This window comes from Heloderma suspectum, chromosome 4 (genome assembly GCF_057233095.1).
Source record: "Heloderma suspectum isolate Gila_16-S chromosome 4, 16-S_ref, whole genome shotgun sequence".
Lineage (NCBI taxonomy): Eukaryota > Metazoa > Chordata > Lepidosauria > Squamata > Helodermatidae > Heloderma > Heloderma suspectum.
The window spans coordinates 247133896-247152014 of record NC_139461.1 but is presented as its reverse complement, the minus strand read 5'-3'; positions in this window follow the sequence as shown (position 1 = coordinate 247152014).

Below are 18119 nucleotides of genomic sequence, written 5' to 3'. Positions count from 1 at the left end.
GCGCCGCCGCGAAGGGTATTGTGGGACTTGTAGTTCTCTGTGAGGCAAGGTGGACTGGTAGCGCTCATCTCGGGCGCCAGGGGGAATGAGAGGTGTTAAGAAAGGCGTAGCGAGCCCTTTAAGCGCACCGATCCCCAACGTGGTGCCCTCCAGATTTGGTGGACTACAACTCCCACCATCGCCCAGCCAAGGGGATGCTGGGAGTTGTGGTCCAACACGTAGCGGCGGCGGCGGCGGCGTTGAGGAGAAGCCCGGAAAGTGAGGGGAAGGTGCGAGCAACATAAGCAAGGAGCACGTTTCTGGAGGTCCAGAATGGATTAGCCTGTGTACGCATGGCAACGAGGAGGCTTGTGGAACCTAAAACGTGGTTGTCAACAGTGATTCCAACGGGTCAAGAAACGCAGGAGTTACAGTTTGTGATTGTTCTGTGCAGAGCTCAAAAACATATATACTAACTGAGGAGAACTCAACACGCTTCATGCATTTGCTGAAGCGCTTTCTTGTCCTTAGAAGATTATGCCACAATAAGGGAGCAACCCTATGGCCGCTAGACAGCAGCTAGACTGCCATAGGATATCTGGTTTTCCGGGAATCACCGTCGGAACCCATGCTCCAAAGTCGGTTCCCAGAGGACTGACCCCCCCCCCCCGCTTCTGCACTGCCTCCAAGGCAGCACACTCCCTACTCTCAAGAGGAGCACAGAGCAGCCGAAAAAGGGAGAGCAGAACTACCTGTACGGACACATCCAATGTGTCGTACAGCAGCCTCCTCCCCTGCTCAGCCCTCCTGCAGCTAGATGGCCGCAATTGGCTGTCTAGCCAAAAATGCAGAGCAGGAGAAACGTGCTTCTCCTGCCCTGCTTTGGATAGGTGGTCACCTGTGAGTTCAGAGGCAGCTACCTATCTGAATAGGATTACGCCCTAAATCTGTTAGTATGCTTCCAGTCAAGGCTTTTCTGGAAACATTGCCCAGCCTCATGCAAAGAATTTTATGGGGGGTCCAGATGATCTCGTCTTCTACTTGTAATCCTCCTGCGTTGTCCCACCACTTCCATTTTTTTTTCTTACTGCGGAAAATCCATTAAGGAAGAAAAGACAGAATAACTGCACAATGCCTTAGTGCTTGGTCCCCTTTGGACGCACCCTTAGTCTTTAAGGTGGCGTAAAACTTTGGTTTTATTTCAGCACACTTAACAACAGCTACTCATCTGGAAGTCATCACTGTGTATGCAGACAGGATTATGTTTAACCCCTGCATTCTACATAGAAATAGGTAAAGTACACTGTAACTATAGTTGATATAAAAATTAAACTAATATTTTTTCATATTAGAACTTTGTCTTTTATCACAGGCATAACCCTAGAGAATGTCTATTTTCCCTCCCTCTTGCATAATACTAGGGGCTCCTTCACACAGAGCTTTTATCCTGCTATTGAGATTGCTCTCTCAGGGAACTTTGCTGGCTCTTTAGATGACGTCATGAACCTCCAGGGCATCTCCTGCGCTAAATGACCTGTATTCTGTTTCTAAATAGATCACAGATAATAAGCTATCAAATTACCCTGCTTGTGTTCCGCTTGAGTTCCCTCTATGAAAAGAGGAAAAGCAACAAGAAGAGGAGCAAGATCAGTGAAACATATGGAAGACTCAGATAAGAGGGAGAAGGAGCGGGAAAGGGGAGTGAGGAAAGGAAGCACGTGTAAAGGGAGTCCGTTGTGATCCTGCATTTAGAATGGAAACAGAAAGCCCCATTTTTCATGCAGGATTTTCGGCTGCTATAGAGATGCTCTAGAATTTGTGAGGTGGGGATCATCACCTAGTGAATTTGCTTGGCAGTAAGTAGTTTACAGACAGACAAAAGAAAGTACTTCTTCACATAGTACATAATTTACTTATGGAATTCCCTGTCACAAGATGTGGTGATGGTAGACAGCTTTAAAAGGGGTTTAAACAAATTCATAGAGGATAGGTCTATCATTATATATACTCATCTGATGATATATACTAAAAGCAAAGTCAATTTTCTAAGTGCTGGTCCTTATGTAGCCAAACTGGCACCATTCGCACACAAGTGGGAGCTATCAGCAGGGAGCCCCAATGTTCACAGAAGTACTTACAGTTTTTAGAGAGCCGGTCGGCGCCATGTCGCTCTGGCAAGCGTTCTGCGGAGGCTCCGCAGGTTGCCCCCTCAAACAGTTTTTAAAAGGTTGAAAAACCTTTTCATCTTTCCCTGGAGTTAAAAGGGAAAGCTAGAGTACCATCTGGATAAGATCTTGGAAGGACAACTCCTTTTGCAAAGCGGCAGAAAGGCTGCATTCTAAGGTCAGTTTTTCCGGAGCGTCATCTACTCAAAGTTGTTTTGGAAACTCCTAAGTAGTGAGGAGACTTCAGGGCTGACGAGCACCAATTTTAGTTAGTAATTTTGAACTGAAAATAAAAACAACATCTGAGGACCTGCAAAATTTGTTTGCGTGACTGTTTATGTGACTGTTTGTTTGTAACTATTTCTACCTGCCTTATCTTTGGAAGAGGGGGATGGCAGCATCAAAGGGAAGGATGAAAACTGTCAGACCACCGTCGACTCCCCCACCCACCCCCTTTGTTAAAGGCTTCTAAAGACTCTGCAGATTTAGGGGAGGTACTGGCCTTGATAAAAACTTTGTCTTTTCAACTAGCAGAACATGCTAAGAGGCTGGATACAATCCAAGATTCCATTACTATCCTTCAAGGGGCTGTGGATTTAATTAATAGCTCTTGGCAAAAAATGGAACTGAAGGTCAATGCCCACCAAGAACAGATTTATGTGCAAGAAACTACAATGCAAGCTGGTCATAATGTCATGTCTGCTAGAATTTCTCAATTGGAGGCATACTCACACAGAGCAAACCTGCGCATCCTGGGTATTAAAGGTGTGCCTGATGGTATAAGCCTGCCTAAATTCCTGGATAAATTTCTGCATGAGCTACTTGCTCTGCCAGCTGATTATTTACTGGATATTGAGCATGCATACTGTGTTCCAGGTGCCGCTCCTGGCACCAATGGGACTGAAACTGTCATAGTCCAATTTGCAAGATTCTCTACAAAAAATCATATCCTACGTTTGGCTAGAGAAATGAAAGGGCTTTTTTCAGGGCCAAATCAAGATAAAGTTATGCTGTTTCCAGATTACACCAAAGAAATTGCTGACAAAAGAAGGCAATTTACCAAGGTGAGAAATCACGCAAGACAAAGGAATTTACAATATCATATGCAATATGCTGCTATATTTTGTATTCTTTTTGAAGGCCAGATGAAAAAAAAATTAAATCATGAATTGGCGGAGGCTTGCTCAGCTGGCATACAAAGTAAAATGCAAGAGACATCTTTTCTAGCTTCATGAGCTGAGAATTCTTCAATCAAGATTGCTCTTTGGATTTGTTTTGGCTACAAGGGCCGGGCAGTACATCAGTTGGAGGATTGTTTATATATATTGCTGTTTTCCTCTTACTTCTTCTTTTTTATATTAGATATGATATACTTTATATAAAATTTTTATTTGGGTGTGTATAGATATGTACACATTCATATATATATATATATATATATCCAGAAATGATATTATTTAAAATATAGATAATATAAAATATATTAGTGATTTGTTATTATTTTTTTACCCTTTTCTTTTTTTACTATTATTATTACTTTCATTACTATGAGACCTTGATTAGTAATATTTTTAGCTGGCTAAATTTTTAAGCTCTATTATTATATATTAACTGAAGGGCAATATATGCTTAGTGGAAATTAATTGTATGCTTCCTTCCGTGTTATAAGACTGATGATATGATATTGAAATTTAAGGTTGATTATCTATGCTGTATTGAAGTGTAACAGTGGCAATGATATAGGTATAATTTTTTTAATAGAATGATACTTGAAGTCTGTGTGTAATTAAGTTTAAATTTAATCCCTTGAAGTAACTTCTTTATATTTTTTCTTTTCCCCTTTGGCTTTCCTTTGGCTTTTTTTCTCTTTTTTCTTTCTTTTTTTCTCCCTTCTTTCTCTTGTTATTGCTGTGTCCTCTTAAGAATACTATATTGTTGGAAACTGTAGATAATGATTTTTTGCTTATTCGGTCAGTCGCTTCCAACTCTTCGTGACTTCATGGACCAGCCCACGCCAGAGCTTCCTGTCGGCCGTCGCTACCCCCAGCTCCCCCAAGGTCGAGTCAGTCACCTCCAGAATATCATCCATCCACCTTGCCCTTGGTCGGCCCCTCTTCCTTTTGCCTTCCACTTTCCCTAGCATCAGCATCTTCTCCAGGGTATCCTGTCTTCTCATTATGTGGCCAAAGTACTTCGGTTTTGCCTTTAACATCCTTCCCTCAAGTGAGCTGTCTGGCTTTATTTCCTGGAGTATGGACTGGTTTGATCTTCTTGCAGTCCAAGACACTCTCAGAATTTTCCTCCAGCACCACAGTTCAAAAGCATCTATTTTCCTTCGCTCAGCCTTCCTTATGGTCCAGCTCTCGCAGCCATAGGTTACTATGGGGAATACCATTGCTTTAACTATGCGGACCTTTGTTGTCAGTGTGATGTCTCTGCTCTTCCCTATTTTATCAAGATTTGTCATTGCTGTCCTCCCAAGAAGTAAACGTCTTCTGAGTTCCTGGCTGCAGTCAGCGTCTGCAGTAATCTTTGTGCCTAGAAAGACAAAGTCTGTCACTGCCTCGATGTTTTCTCCCTCTATTTGCCAGTTATCAATCAAGCTGGTTGCCATAATCTTGGTTTTTTTGAGGTTTAACTGCAACCCAGCTTTTGCACTTTCTTCTTTCACCTTCGTCATGAGGTTCCTCAGCTCCTCCTCGCTTTCAGCCATAAAAGTGGTATCATCTGCATATCTGAGATTGTTAATGTTTCTTCCAGCGATTTTAACTCCAGCCCTGGCTTCATCAAGCCCAGCACGTCGCATGATGTGTTCTGCGTACAGGTTGAATAGGTAGGGTGAGAGTATACAACCCTGCCGTACTCCTTTCCCAATCTTAAACCAGTCCGTTGTTTCATGGTCAGTTCTTACCGTTGCTACTTGGTTGTTATACAGATTCCTCAGGAGGCAGACAATATGACTTGGTATCCCCATACCACCAAGAACTTACCACAGTTTGTTATGATCCACACAGTCAAAGGCTTTAGAATAGTCAATAAAACAGAAATAGATGTTTTTCTGAAACCCCCTGGCTTTCTCCATTATCCAGCGGATATTGGCAATTTGGTCTCTAGTTCCTCTACCTTTTCTAAACCCAGCTTGTACATCTGGCAGTTCTCGTTCCATGAATTGCTGGAGTCTACCTTGCAAGATCTTGAGCATTACCTTACTGGCATGTGAAATAAGTGCCACCGTTCGATAGTTTGAACATTCTTTGATGCTTCCCTTTTTTGGTATGCGGATATAGGTTGATTTTTTCCAATCTGTTGGCCATTCTTGTGTTTTCCAAATTTGCCGGCATATGGCATGCATCACCTTGACAGCATCATCTTGCAAGATTTTAAACAGTTCAGCTGGGATACCGTCATCTGCTGCCTTGTTATTAGCAATGCATCTTAAGGCCCATTCAACCTCACTCTTCAGGATGTGCTCACTGACCACACCGTCAAATCTATCCCCGATATTATTATCCTTCCTATATAGATCTTCCGTATATTCTTGCCACCTTTTCTTGATCTCTTCTGCTTCTGTTAGGTCCTTGCCATCTTTGTTTTTGATCATACCCATTTTTGCCTGGAATTTACCTCCGAGGTTTCTAATTTTCTGGAAGAGGTCTCTTGTCCTTCCTATTCTATTATCTTTTTCCGCTTCCGTGCATTGCTTGTTTAAAAATAATTCCTTATCTCTTCTGGCTAACCTCTGGAATTTTGCATTTAATTGGGCATATCTCCCCCTATCACTGTTGCCTTTTGCTTTCCTTCTTTCTTGGGCTGCTTCCAGTGTCTCAGCAGACAGCCATCTTGCCTTCTTGGTTTTCTTTTTCTTTGGGACATTTTTTGTTGCCGCCTCCTGAACAATGTTGCGAACTTCTGTCCATAGTTCTTCCGGGACCCTATCTACTAAATCTAGTCCCTTAAATCTATTCTTCACCTCCACTGCATATTCATGAGGAATATTAGTGAGCTCATATCTAACTGAACTGTGAGTCTTCCCTATTCTCTTTAGCCTGATTCTAAATTGTGCAATAAGAAGTTCGTGATCTGAACTACAATCAGCTCCAGGTCTTGTTTTTACCAACTGCATAGATGTCCGCCACATTTGGCTACAAAGGATGTAGTCAATCTGATTTCGGTGTCGACCGTCTGGTGAAGTCCATGTATAAAGTCGTCTCTTAGGTTATTGGAAGAGAGTGTTTGTTATGCTCAGTGAGTTGTCTTGGCAAAATTCTATCAGCCTATGTCCTGCTTCATTTTGTTCTCCCACACCATGCTTGCCAGTAATTCCAGGTGTCGTTTGACTACCCACCTAGCATTCCAGGCTCCTGTAATGAAAATAACATCTTTGTTTAGCGTACTATCCAGTAGGTGCTGCAGATCCTCATAGAACTGATCTACTTCTGCTTCTTTAGCATCTGTGGTTGGGGCGTATGTTTGGATCACTGTGATGTTAAATGGCTTACCCTGAATTCAAATTGAGATCATTCTGTCATTTTCTGGATTGTATCTAAGCACTGCTTTAGCCACTTTATTATTCATTATGAAGGCTACTCCATTTCTTCTGTGGTCCTCTTGTCCACAGTAGTAGATCTGGTGGTCATTTGATGTGAAGTGGCCCATTCCAGTCCATTTCAGTTCACTGACACCCAAAATGTCTATATTTAATCTTGACATCTCCCCAATAACCAAATCCAATTTGCCCTGGCTCATAGATCTTACATTCCAGGTTCCTATGGTGTGTTGATCTTTAGAACATCGGATTCGTCATTCACCACCAGCACCATCGGGTGCTAGCTGTCCTTTCGGCTTTGAGCTAGCTGCGTCATCACATCTGGGGCTAGTTGAACTTATCCTCTGTTCCTCCCCAGTAGCATTTCGACCATCTTCCGACCTGGGAGCCCCATCTTCCGATGGTATACCGACATATCTCTGGTTGTACTGATCCATTTAGTTTTCATGGCAAGAAGACTGGGGTGGGTTACTGTTTCCTTCCCCAGGGATCGTATTTAGTCTGACCTCTCTGCCATGACCTTCCCGTCTTGGGTGTCCCTTCACGGTTTAGCTTATGACGTCATTGAGGTGCTCAAGCTCCAGCACCACAACAAGGTAACAATCTCCTTTGCTGAAGAGATAATGATTGGGTTGTTGCTATTGTTTATTTCATTTATAAAGATTAAAAATAGAATAAAAAGTATTTCCCCAAAAGAAAAACAAGTACTTACGTTTTTTAGAGAGAAACTTCTCTAAGCGGCGGGGCAGTGCAAGGAGTCAGCATGTTCAGTGGCCAAAGAATGCTAAATGTCAGGCTGGGTATAAATAACAGGAGGGAGGGAAGAGGGATGGCATGGAGTACCGTGGAAGGGGCATGGTTGGCTGGAACACTGAACAGGAGCACTCCACATTGCAGCATTGCATTACGTGTCCCATTTGTTGATGGCTGTTTGCCATGTTAGTTAAACAGAGTGTCCAGGTTCAAAGGCAATATACCATTGAGTATCAGTTGCTGAGGAGGTGCCAAATGGTTGAGTGGCATTAGAAGGCCTATTGCTTTCATTCCCTGCTTGTGGTTTTCTCAAAAGCATTTGGGTGGCTACTGTGGGAAACAGGAAGGTGTACGTGCTGGACCATTGGTCTGATCCATTGATAAAGGGCTCTTCTTTATCAGTGTATATTTACAGAGAGCCAAAGACCTGGGGGGTTTCTAGATGAAAGGGCTGCTTCTACTACCAATTGAAAAACATTGTGCAGCTATTCCATCTTTTCCTCCATAATGACTTTTTTTTCCTAATAAGAAAACAGATAGAAGAAGCCATGGGAAGACATAAAAGGGTTACCACCAATGGAAAAAAGGCAACATCTGGACTCCCTGTAAAACTCTGTGAATGAGGTAGAGTGTTTGCATGATAAAAGCCTCTTCTGGAAGCACCCCCAAACTACAAGTGAAAGACATTATTAGCAACTACGTCTTTGTTTTCTTTTTTACTCTAAGCATAGGAGCCCCAATATGGATTAGGACCTAATGTAGGGAAGGGGGTAGTAGGCTTTAAACCTTTGCCCCCTGGTGCAGTCCCGTATGGATTGGGACCACTGTGCCTGCAATTTATATTACCGATTTTGTGGGGGGGGGGATTATGAACTAGGAGGGGGAATAACTTCTACTTGTGCTAGGATACTGATACTGGGTGCTCCCCCCAAAAAAAGAATTACGGCCAGGGTGGCACAATCAGGATGACCTTCCTGACACACCCTAGTCTGTCCAGCTGCTTATGGAGTTTCCAAGCCCTATTGCCAAAGTCTCCTCCCTTCAGCCTAGCCCTCAAAAAAAAAAAAAAAAAAGTGGATTTTCTTGCCCAAAGCCCATTAACACAGGACTCAGTAAAACCACATGAAAATACTAAAAACATAAATTATTTTTAACTGTGTAAACATTTGCAATAATGCAGCCAAATGTCCATATATTAAAAAGAGCTTATTTGGAGGAAAAGGAAAAACAAGGGGAAGTAACCATTTCTCTCTCCCCTCCCCCCACTCTGTCACACGCACATGCATGCACGCGTGCGCGCGCACACACACAGACAGAGAGAATTCCAAGAAAAATCAAGAAGCCAACCTAATTTACCTAGTTACATGTCACCTACTTGAGTAGAGTCTTGGGTTCTAGAGCATATGCAGAATTCATTGCAGAGAGGCTGGTCTGAGAGAGAGCATCTTGACCTTCAGTTAAATGGTAAATGGATGGCTCTCCAGGAGTGGGCACACTCTTTTATGGAAATCTGGGTTCAGTAAAAGCTGGCCCATGAGCAGAGACTAATTCTTGTTTTGTCCAGTCATGGAATAGCCGCCTTTTCTCATGTCAGTGGTCTAGCCAGCAAATCAGAAAATTATTTAATGGTTGGACACATCTTCCTAATGACTGTAAACTTATATCTCAAAACATTCCGCCGGTTTGAACCAGTTAGTCTGTTCTTTAAAACATGAGGGTATGTTTTTAGATATGTATTGGGAAAGAAATAGATGAGATAAGCCTATGGTGGCAACCTACCAGATGCTCTAGGGGGCACTGTTGAGTGGCATTAGAATATAGGGGTTTGTCACAGGAAGCAAAGGGTTAAAGCCCTCTACAACCCTCCTGGCCTAGATTAGAGCCCCCGCGCTTACTTTAACAAAGGAGAAGGAAGTAGCCACTAGCTACATCTTTAAATGAACAAAAAATTTGCTCTTGAGGCAGGAATTTGAGGAGGAGATAAATGTTTTGTTAATCTCTTCAATAGTGTCTTCTAGACTGGTTTAGATGAGGTTTTAATTGTGCAATAGTCCGAACTCATTCCCAGAATGTTACAGGGGGTCCAAACAATGTTTTCCATTTGTAACCCTCAATATTTTCTTCTGTCTTTTTTCTTACCAGGAAAACCCTGGTAAGGAGGGAAAGACAGAATAGCTGCAAAATATCTTTTGGCTGGTAGTGGTAGGAGCTGTGTGTCCGTAAGTGATCATTTGATTGTTGATGCTCTTTCACACACATCAAGGGTTTTTTGTTGTTAAATAAATCATGCTTCCTTTAGGTCTAAGGTTTATCATAACAAATGAGTTATGAGGAACCATCCTCACTACGCACTACTCACATGATACAAGGACCTCCAGAAATCACTGTAGCCTACAATGTATGGGCAACAACAAAAAGCATTTTATTCTCAAAAAGCTCCCTAAGTCTCCCTAAGAGAAACATTTTATTTTGTTGGACTGTGTTTTGACCTTCAACCTTTTCAATGTTTTAACATGCATACAATGAATGTGGATCGGGTCAGCGCGTCAACAGGCTCCATCTCCTGACATGCACGAGTTCACTGTATTGTTTGAGAACAACTCCCTCCCATGTGTAGAGCCATACACAGAGGGCTCTTCTCTGTGCGTACAGGAACCCAAATGCACAGAGAAGAGCAAGGTTACTGAATGGATGGAGGAGGGCCCTCCACACATACAGTCGCAAGTTCAAGCATCTCTTTGGGCAGTGCAACGAACGTGCCTACATTAGGGAAGCAAGCTTTCTGCCATGATGCACCCTCTCTCCCCCAGCAGTCCTTAAAAATGTCTGAAAGAGTCTCTTATGCACTGCTGCATGGTGTGATCCAAGGCAAACGTTAACAGGGTTCCTGTACTTTTATTAATTCAGCAGTGACAAAAAAGTGGCACTTCTTGAAATGACCTGAAATGTACATCTAAATGCATGAAAAGAGCCATTTGTAGGATTGAGCAAAAGGGCTCACAGGTGGTGGCAGAAGGGAAAAGTGGTCCCTTTCTACTAGTGCTGGGCTCCAACAACCATATTGGTGCAACAGCTCATACCTTTGCTGCTGCACTAGAGTCTCTTCCTCACCTCTGCTCCCATATGATAGCCTGATGGCATATAGCCATCAGGGCTAGTAACCATTGATAGTCTTCTCCAGGAATTTGTCTTTTAAAGCCATCCAAATTGGTGGTCACCATTATGTCTTGTGGTAGTGAATTCCATAGTTTAACTATGTGCTGTGTGAAGAAGTACTTGGTTTTGTCTGTTCTGAATCTCTCCCCAATCAGCTTCACGGGATGACCCTGGGTTCTAGTATTATGAGAGATGGAGAAAAATGTCTCCCTGTCCACATTTCCTGCAATGAGTGTGCACATTTTTATTTATTTTTTAAAAACCCTCTGATACAGAAATGGCCTCAGCCTCTTAGCTGGGTGCCTCTCACACTGGGAAAATTGAAGTGTTTTTGTCTTGGTTTTCAGACTTGATGATAACCTGTATTTTCTTCATCTTCACTTTCCCTTCTAGGGTGGTGATTTTTTCATCAAAACTCTGCTGAGCATCAAAACTTGTGTGTTGGTATTACAGATTATACAACAGGAAACCCACCTCCTTCAGCCCCTCTACTCCCCCACTTCCTGTTCGAGTATAACACATGTGGCAGAGAGCAGGCATTGTTCCAACCAATAACAAAGCTGAAATACAGCAATGTAAACAACTGTCAGAACACTGAAATTAAAGGTCTTATACTGTGTTGATTTTAATCGCAACACCCATTCGAGGCAAATTTGGCTTTCTATCATTGATGGCAGTAGAAAGTTTGAACTATGAAAAATAAACTTAGGAAACACCGGATTGTTATTTATTTTAAAACATCATCGGAGAAGTGACCTTCTTGATTTTCAGCAATGAGGTAGGAAATTATTCAGTTTCTTTAAAATTTACATTGTGAACAGCAAAAAATGGGTTGATGTCCTAAGAGATTAACAAGCATGGGTTCTTGAAACACGTATAAACAAACAGTATAAACAACAGATATGTTTATACTGAGATTCCATGGGATTCACACAGACCTGAGTAATGGACAGGAGTTGAAAAAGTAAATGTAGATCCGAGCAGCATTGGTGGGTCCTGGATCAGCGGACATTCTCTGAGTCTAAGTTTGGACCGAACCGATAATAATTTAGATTCTGAACTTATAGGAAAACAAGACTTCTTATATACATTTCTCATACACTTATTGTGCTGGCTTATTCTTCCCTCCCCCCGCTCCCCCACCACACCTCCCTGACTTGGTGCAGTTCTTTTTTTTGGTGAAATAATATTCAACCTTGAAGTTGTTTCAGACATTATATTTTTATTTGGGAACCACATCCTGAGTTCAAAGCATATATATATATATATATATATATATACACACACACACACACACACACACACACATATATATACACATCCATACATATATACATACATACACACACACATACACACACAGCATGTATACATAGAAAAGAGGGCAGGGTTCCTGGACCCTTAATACTTGTGTAGAAGGGGAAATTTCAGTATGTGTAGGTTGCATGTCTACTGGTTATGGCATTTACATCCAGAGTACACAAAAAAGAATATGTGCCCACTCCTGCATTTTGCAAGCTAAGACCATCATTCATACACATGTACTTATAAATACATATATATTTACATAGGGTTTAACATATGTGTTTATACATTTATGAAGGCACAATGTATATGTATTTACTATTTTATACTCTTCAGTTGGTTCCTAAATAAAAATGAAACATGAAGTCCTCAGCTCCCTGACTGTAACTATTGCTGATATCAGACCTGGCTGGCAGGTTACAATCAGACCAGATCAAACATTTATGTTTGCTGGGTTGCTGGAATTAAGTTGAAAAATGAACGATGGCTAAAAGGTTATTTCAAGGTAGTTTGAAAACAAACAAACATCTAACTTTGTTGTTAAAGAGGGGCTGTTACATTGGTTGGAGGTAAATTTTGGTAGAGGTTTGTTGTGCTGGTGAGGAGTGTTTTAAAGGGTGGTTACAATATCCTGTTGTGTGGCAATGTCAGAGGAACTTAAAGAACAAATAATAACGCAGTAACCTTTCTGCCCCGTCCCAGGGAGGTAGATGTGGCATTCATTTTGAACATGTGGACAGACTTCTGGGAGGATCTTGACTCTCCAGCTCACTTGTCCATTGGCAACCTTTCTCTCTTACTTCCCCTTGCAGTTGGAATTCATTACCTTCTTATTTCTGTCATGCTGTTACATTCTCTTCCTTTTAGAAGTGGCTTAAAAACTTAACTTTGGCTGGGCTCTCCTGACTTCAGCCTCTGCCTTCTGCAGTTGGCAAGAGTTTCTTTATATGTTATATGGCCAAAAAAGCCTGTTATGTTTGAATTATTCCTTCACCTTCCTGTCCCTATTCTTTTTGTATCTTGATTGATAGACTGTAAGCCATAGCCATAGTGACGTCATTTTATTTTAACACACAGGGCTTCCTCACATGCAGCTTTTATCCTGCTATTGAGACTGATTACTCAGGGAAGTTTGCGGGTCCTTTAGATGACATCATTAAAACCTCCAGGGTGTCTCCCACACCAAATGATCTTTATTCCATTTTTTTAAAGATTGGAGATTATGAGCTATCGAATTAAAGCATTTGAGTTGGGCTTGAGTTCCCACATGAAAAAAGGAAAAGTGCAATAAGAGAAGCTAGACCACAGCACCATCTAGCAGCTGTATAATGAAACATATGGAAGACTCAGAGAAGGGGGGAAAGGAGGGGGAAAACAGAGGGAAGGAAGCATGTGTAAAGAGAGCCCCTCGTGATCCTGCATTTAAAACGGAAGCAGAAAGCCCCATTTTAAATGCAGAATTTTAGGTTGGTGTAGAGATGCTCACAGCATCTAGCATATCAGGTGCTTTATTATTATAAGTAGTACTACTAGTAGTAGTCCGTGTCATCATTATTATCATTATACTTCCTGCATTTCAGTTCCATCTGACCGCAGTTTCAAATTCCCTCCCACACACCCCAACCATGTTTGTGCGTGTATACACTTGGAACACAGATTGCATCTGATGAAGTGGACTGTAGTCCACAAATATGCCAAAATAATGCTTATGCCAAAATAAAGTGTTAGTCTTTTAAGGTGCTACAAAAGTCTTTGTTTTTTCTGCAACAGACTAATGCTGCAGATCCTGTACCAGTAGCTTGAGATGGAATCTCCTGGCCAACACTTGATGCCTATGTGACTGATTAAAATGTGTCTCCATGCAAAGCAAATATTTTGCAAAAGCAGCGCATGCCAGGCCATTGCTATGGATCAAATGGTTGGATCAGCAACTCAGTAAAGAAGTTGGGAAGACTGTACCATTCAACAGGAGATATTTACAAGCATTAAGAAGGCTTGAATTTCACTGGCAGTAAACTGCTACAGTTTCCAGCACTTTCAAATGGAATATTGAGCCTCCAGTACGTCTGAAGCAAAATGGTTGGTAGACATGCGAAAGGGAGCTGCAAAAGGACTCCCATGTGGTAGCAAAGAGTTTGCTGATTGAGCCTCGATGTGGATGTGAGGGGTGAAGTGCACATTATACACAAATGCATGTAATGAAGGCTGACTCTTTAAAATGAAAAACAGGGTTCGGAAGCTGTGATTTTGAGCATAGGAAAGGGGTGGGGGTGCTTAACCCTTTCCCTCTTGTTCATTTTTTCACCCCAAATCATTCCCCCATCTGTTTTCCTTCTCTACCACAGAGTTCCCGATCTGATAAAACTGCTCATCTGAAAGGAAGGCCATGACCACAATCCAATGTGATATTCTCCTGGGTGAACCCCAATGAAATGAATGGGAACTCTGCAAAAGCAGGTCTCCTGGTGTGTTCTTTTAGTGCAGTTTATTCATGAGAATTGCCCACTGTTTCTGTGTGAGAAACAGAAGATGAGGAAGAATAAGAATGCAAGGTTTTGTGTATTCTTTAGGGCACAGGTGAGGAACTATTCCAGCTTCAGGGGCCAGATTGATTCCTGGGACACCCTCCCAGAGTGGGAGTCTGGACGATGTCAGGGGGCAAGCTCCCTTTCCCTAGACCCCCCACCCCCTGATATCATCAGAGTCCCTTTCCCTTGCCAGCAGCAGAGAACCGTTTATCTAGCACTGAGAAGGGCAACCCTGCTCTTATCTCTTCTTTAGGGTTTAACAATGAATAGACAAATTGTAAATACTCACAGGCTTTGATGCATAAAGCTGCAGCCCTAAGCACACTTAATTGGAAGTTGATCCCATTGCAATCAGTTGAACACCTCCTAGATTAGGTTTCGGCTGAAAAACTGTGAGACTCATGGGAAGCTCTGAGCTTTGTTGAAATACATTTCTAGTTTACCTATTACCTTAAGGAGGCTAGAACACAGCTGTAGTGTGTTTAGAGGCTGTGAAACTAGAAAGCAGCAACAAAGAAACAAAAGTTCCCTATGTACAAACTTGCACAAATGTGATACTCCTTAAATCTATTTTATTGTTGGAAACATACAGTTACTTTCACAACTTCGATTAGAACCTGGCAACCTTGATTTACATGTCATTGATTTTAAGCACTTTCTCCATAATATCCCCCCACATAAAAAAAACCCCAGGTTATCACCCACTATGTTGACCTACCAGAAACTTAAAGTGTGATAATGTCTTATTTCATGCATCGTGTGGTAGACTGTTGAGAAAAGTGTGCAAGAAAAACTACTTGTCCTAAATTACTTGCTTAGCTTCCTGTCCTGAAGCTACAACCTTGTCCTACACAGGGCTGTTTAAAAAGAAAAAAAACATGGTAGTTACATTATATCAAGAAAGCTGGCATTTTATGTAGAATGTTCTCTTGTCAACAGCATTCGTGCTCCCCATTGGTTAGGAGCTCTCCATGCATTTGTTGTTTTGTACAATAAATGTGCAGTTGTCACTTATTTGGTGATCCAGGCATCTTTTCTCAAATGTTTTAGAGCAGAAGTTTTAAACTTTTTCAGGCCAGGTATCCAGCTTTAATCCCAGGGTTTAACACAGGACCCATTTGTACAGCTGGATTTTTTTTTTTAAGGGGGGCACCCTGTGGCCTATGCAGCACCCCATGGCCTGTGGCCTGCAGGAGGGTCTGGGGGTTAAATTGGCCCCTGGATGTCCTGTAGTTGCCCAGTCCTGCTTTAGAGGCTAAGTGCTCCCATCCTGTGCCACTCCAGCACAGGAATAGTAATCCAACTTTTTTTTTTAATTGCCAGATATTGACAATGCTGCCCACTCTCCCTACATCAGTGGCCTACATTTTAAATGTTTACTTTTAATTTCTAATTTTAAAAGGTCCTGTTTAGTTCCATTTGTGTTATGACATTTGTTTCAGCAAATTGTTTTATTTCATGTGCCTGTTGGCATTCCATCTGGAATAGGAACTGTGGCTGCAATCCTATACCCTGGGAGTAAGCGCCACTGAACTCAATGGGACTTACTTTGAGTAGACATCTATAGGACTGCACTGTGACTCATTCAGGGGTAATGCATTTGTAATTGCATGGCTGCACTGAGAACTGATAAAGGAAGAAGCCACAAGAGGAAGCTTCTAATTAAATTCTTAGTAGTCATAGCAAGCCTCAGTAGCACTTTGAGCATTTCTCCACCAGCCCCAAATCCCACAACTTTACCAGGGCTTTCTGCTTCCATTTTAAATGTGGGATCATGATGGGTGCCCTTTACACACACTTCCCTTCACCCTCCCCCTTTCCCCCCTTATCCGCATGTTCTCTATGTTTCATTATACAGGAACTACATGGCACTGTGGTCTAGCTCCTCTTCTTGCAGGATTTCCTCTTTTCCTGAGGGAACTCAATGCACTGCAGTTTGATAGCTCATTATCTCCGATCTTTTAAACAATGGAATAAAGGTAATTAAGTGCAGGAGACACCCTGGAGGTTGACAACATCATGTAAAGGACCCACAAACTTCCGTGAGTAACCTATCTCAATAGCAGGATAAAATCCCTGTGTGAGAAGCCCTTTGTCAACCCACATTAGTCAGGCTGTGCCTACAATTACATTTTAAGTTGGGGGTAAGGGAAATCTCCACAAAACAGGTCTGTGAAAAAAAATGGGAGGACAACACAGAAAACACTGGAATGTAACAGGCTGGCAACAGTGTCATCTGAGGTACTTCCAGACAGAGGACTCATAGCTCTAATAAATCCTTGTTCCTCCTCTGTAAACTACAAGCAGAATTGTAATTTAATTTCCACATTATTGGAAGATATTGTGCATTTTCTATGTGTTCCATCTACACCAATGCCCTTTAGTGCTGCTCTTCTGTCATTTTTAAAGGGCATGATTTTGATATGAGTAGTGACTTATCAGCTAGCTTTGCATTTTTATCACCCATTAATTTGGTTTTTTTACTCAGTCTTTCAAGTAGTGCTGAAAGCTGTAACTTTCCAGCTATAATTTCTTTCAAAAATATAAAACTAATAGCAAAATGCCACTTAGTGATACCCCTATATTGTAATATATGTGTATATATTTAATGATGGACTGGATTTAATGATGGATTTCCAGGCATCTTCACTTTAACAAGGTGGTTAATGGCAGTGATAGGAAAGTAATTATTATTATTTACATTTCTATACCACCCAATAGCCAAAGCTCTCTGGGTGGTTTACAAAGATTAAAAATAATGTTTTTCAAACATTTGCATTATTGCGTTAGGAGTATAACAGTATAAGGGTGCTTCCAGATGAGGTTATTATAGCACCATTGCCATGTCTCATTAATGGAATTTTATGGGAGGTCCAGACATCAGTGTCTTCCACTCATAACCCTCCCATGTTTTCCCATCACTTTTCCCATCTTTTTCCTTCTTGCAGAAAATCTGTTAAAGATTTTTAAAAGTTGGAATTGCTGCACAATGCTCTCTGATTAGTGGCCCTAGCAGCCCTCTCCTGGAAACGCTGTACCACTATAACGCTATTTTTTAAAAAATAAATAAATAGAGCTTTCTGGTCACCAGGTGTAAACACCTTGTTAAAATAGAGGTGGAGATATTTCAGTATTAGTTTAATATTTTTTTAAATAAATTATAGGTGGAAAATTCTTTTACCACTATTTAAGTCAATTAAAACAAAATAAAACAATGAGTAATAAAATGGTGCCACCTCAAATGTTACACTAAACATTGGCTGAGCTATTATATTGTCAATGGCTTGATAGGCCATTGCCCACATCAAAACCATGCCACTTTAACAAAAATCAGAAGTTTTTTTTAAGGTTAAGGACATCTGCATTTGTGGAGATAGCAGTAGTTGTCTCTCCTTGGAAAAAGTCAGACTTTCTGCACTAAGAAAAAAAGACAAAAGCAACACTGGGAAACAGCTTTCCCCAACCTGGTTTCCTCTAGATGTTTTGGACTTCAACTCCCATCAGCCTCAGCCAGTATGGCCATGGTTTAGTCTGATCTGCTTGAGTTGTAGTCCAAAACATCTTCAGGGCACCAAATTGGGGATGGCTGATGGGAGGGTTACAGATGGATGATGACATTGTGTGGACTCCCCTGCACCCAGTAAAATGGAAGTGAAGAAGCCATGGCAACTCTACAATAAATGCCTT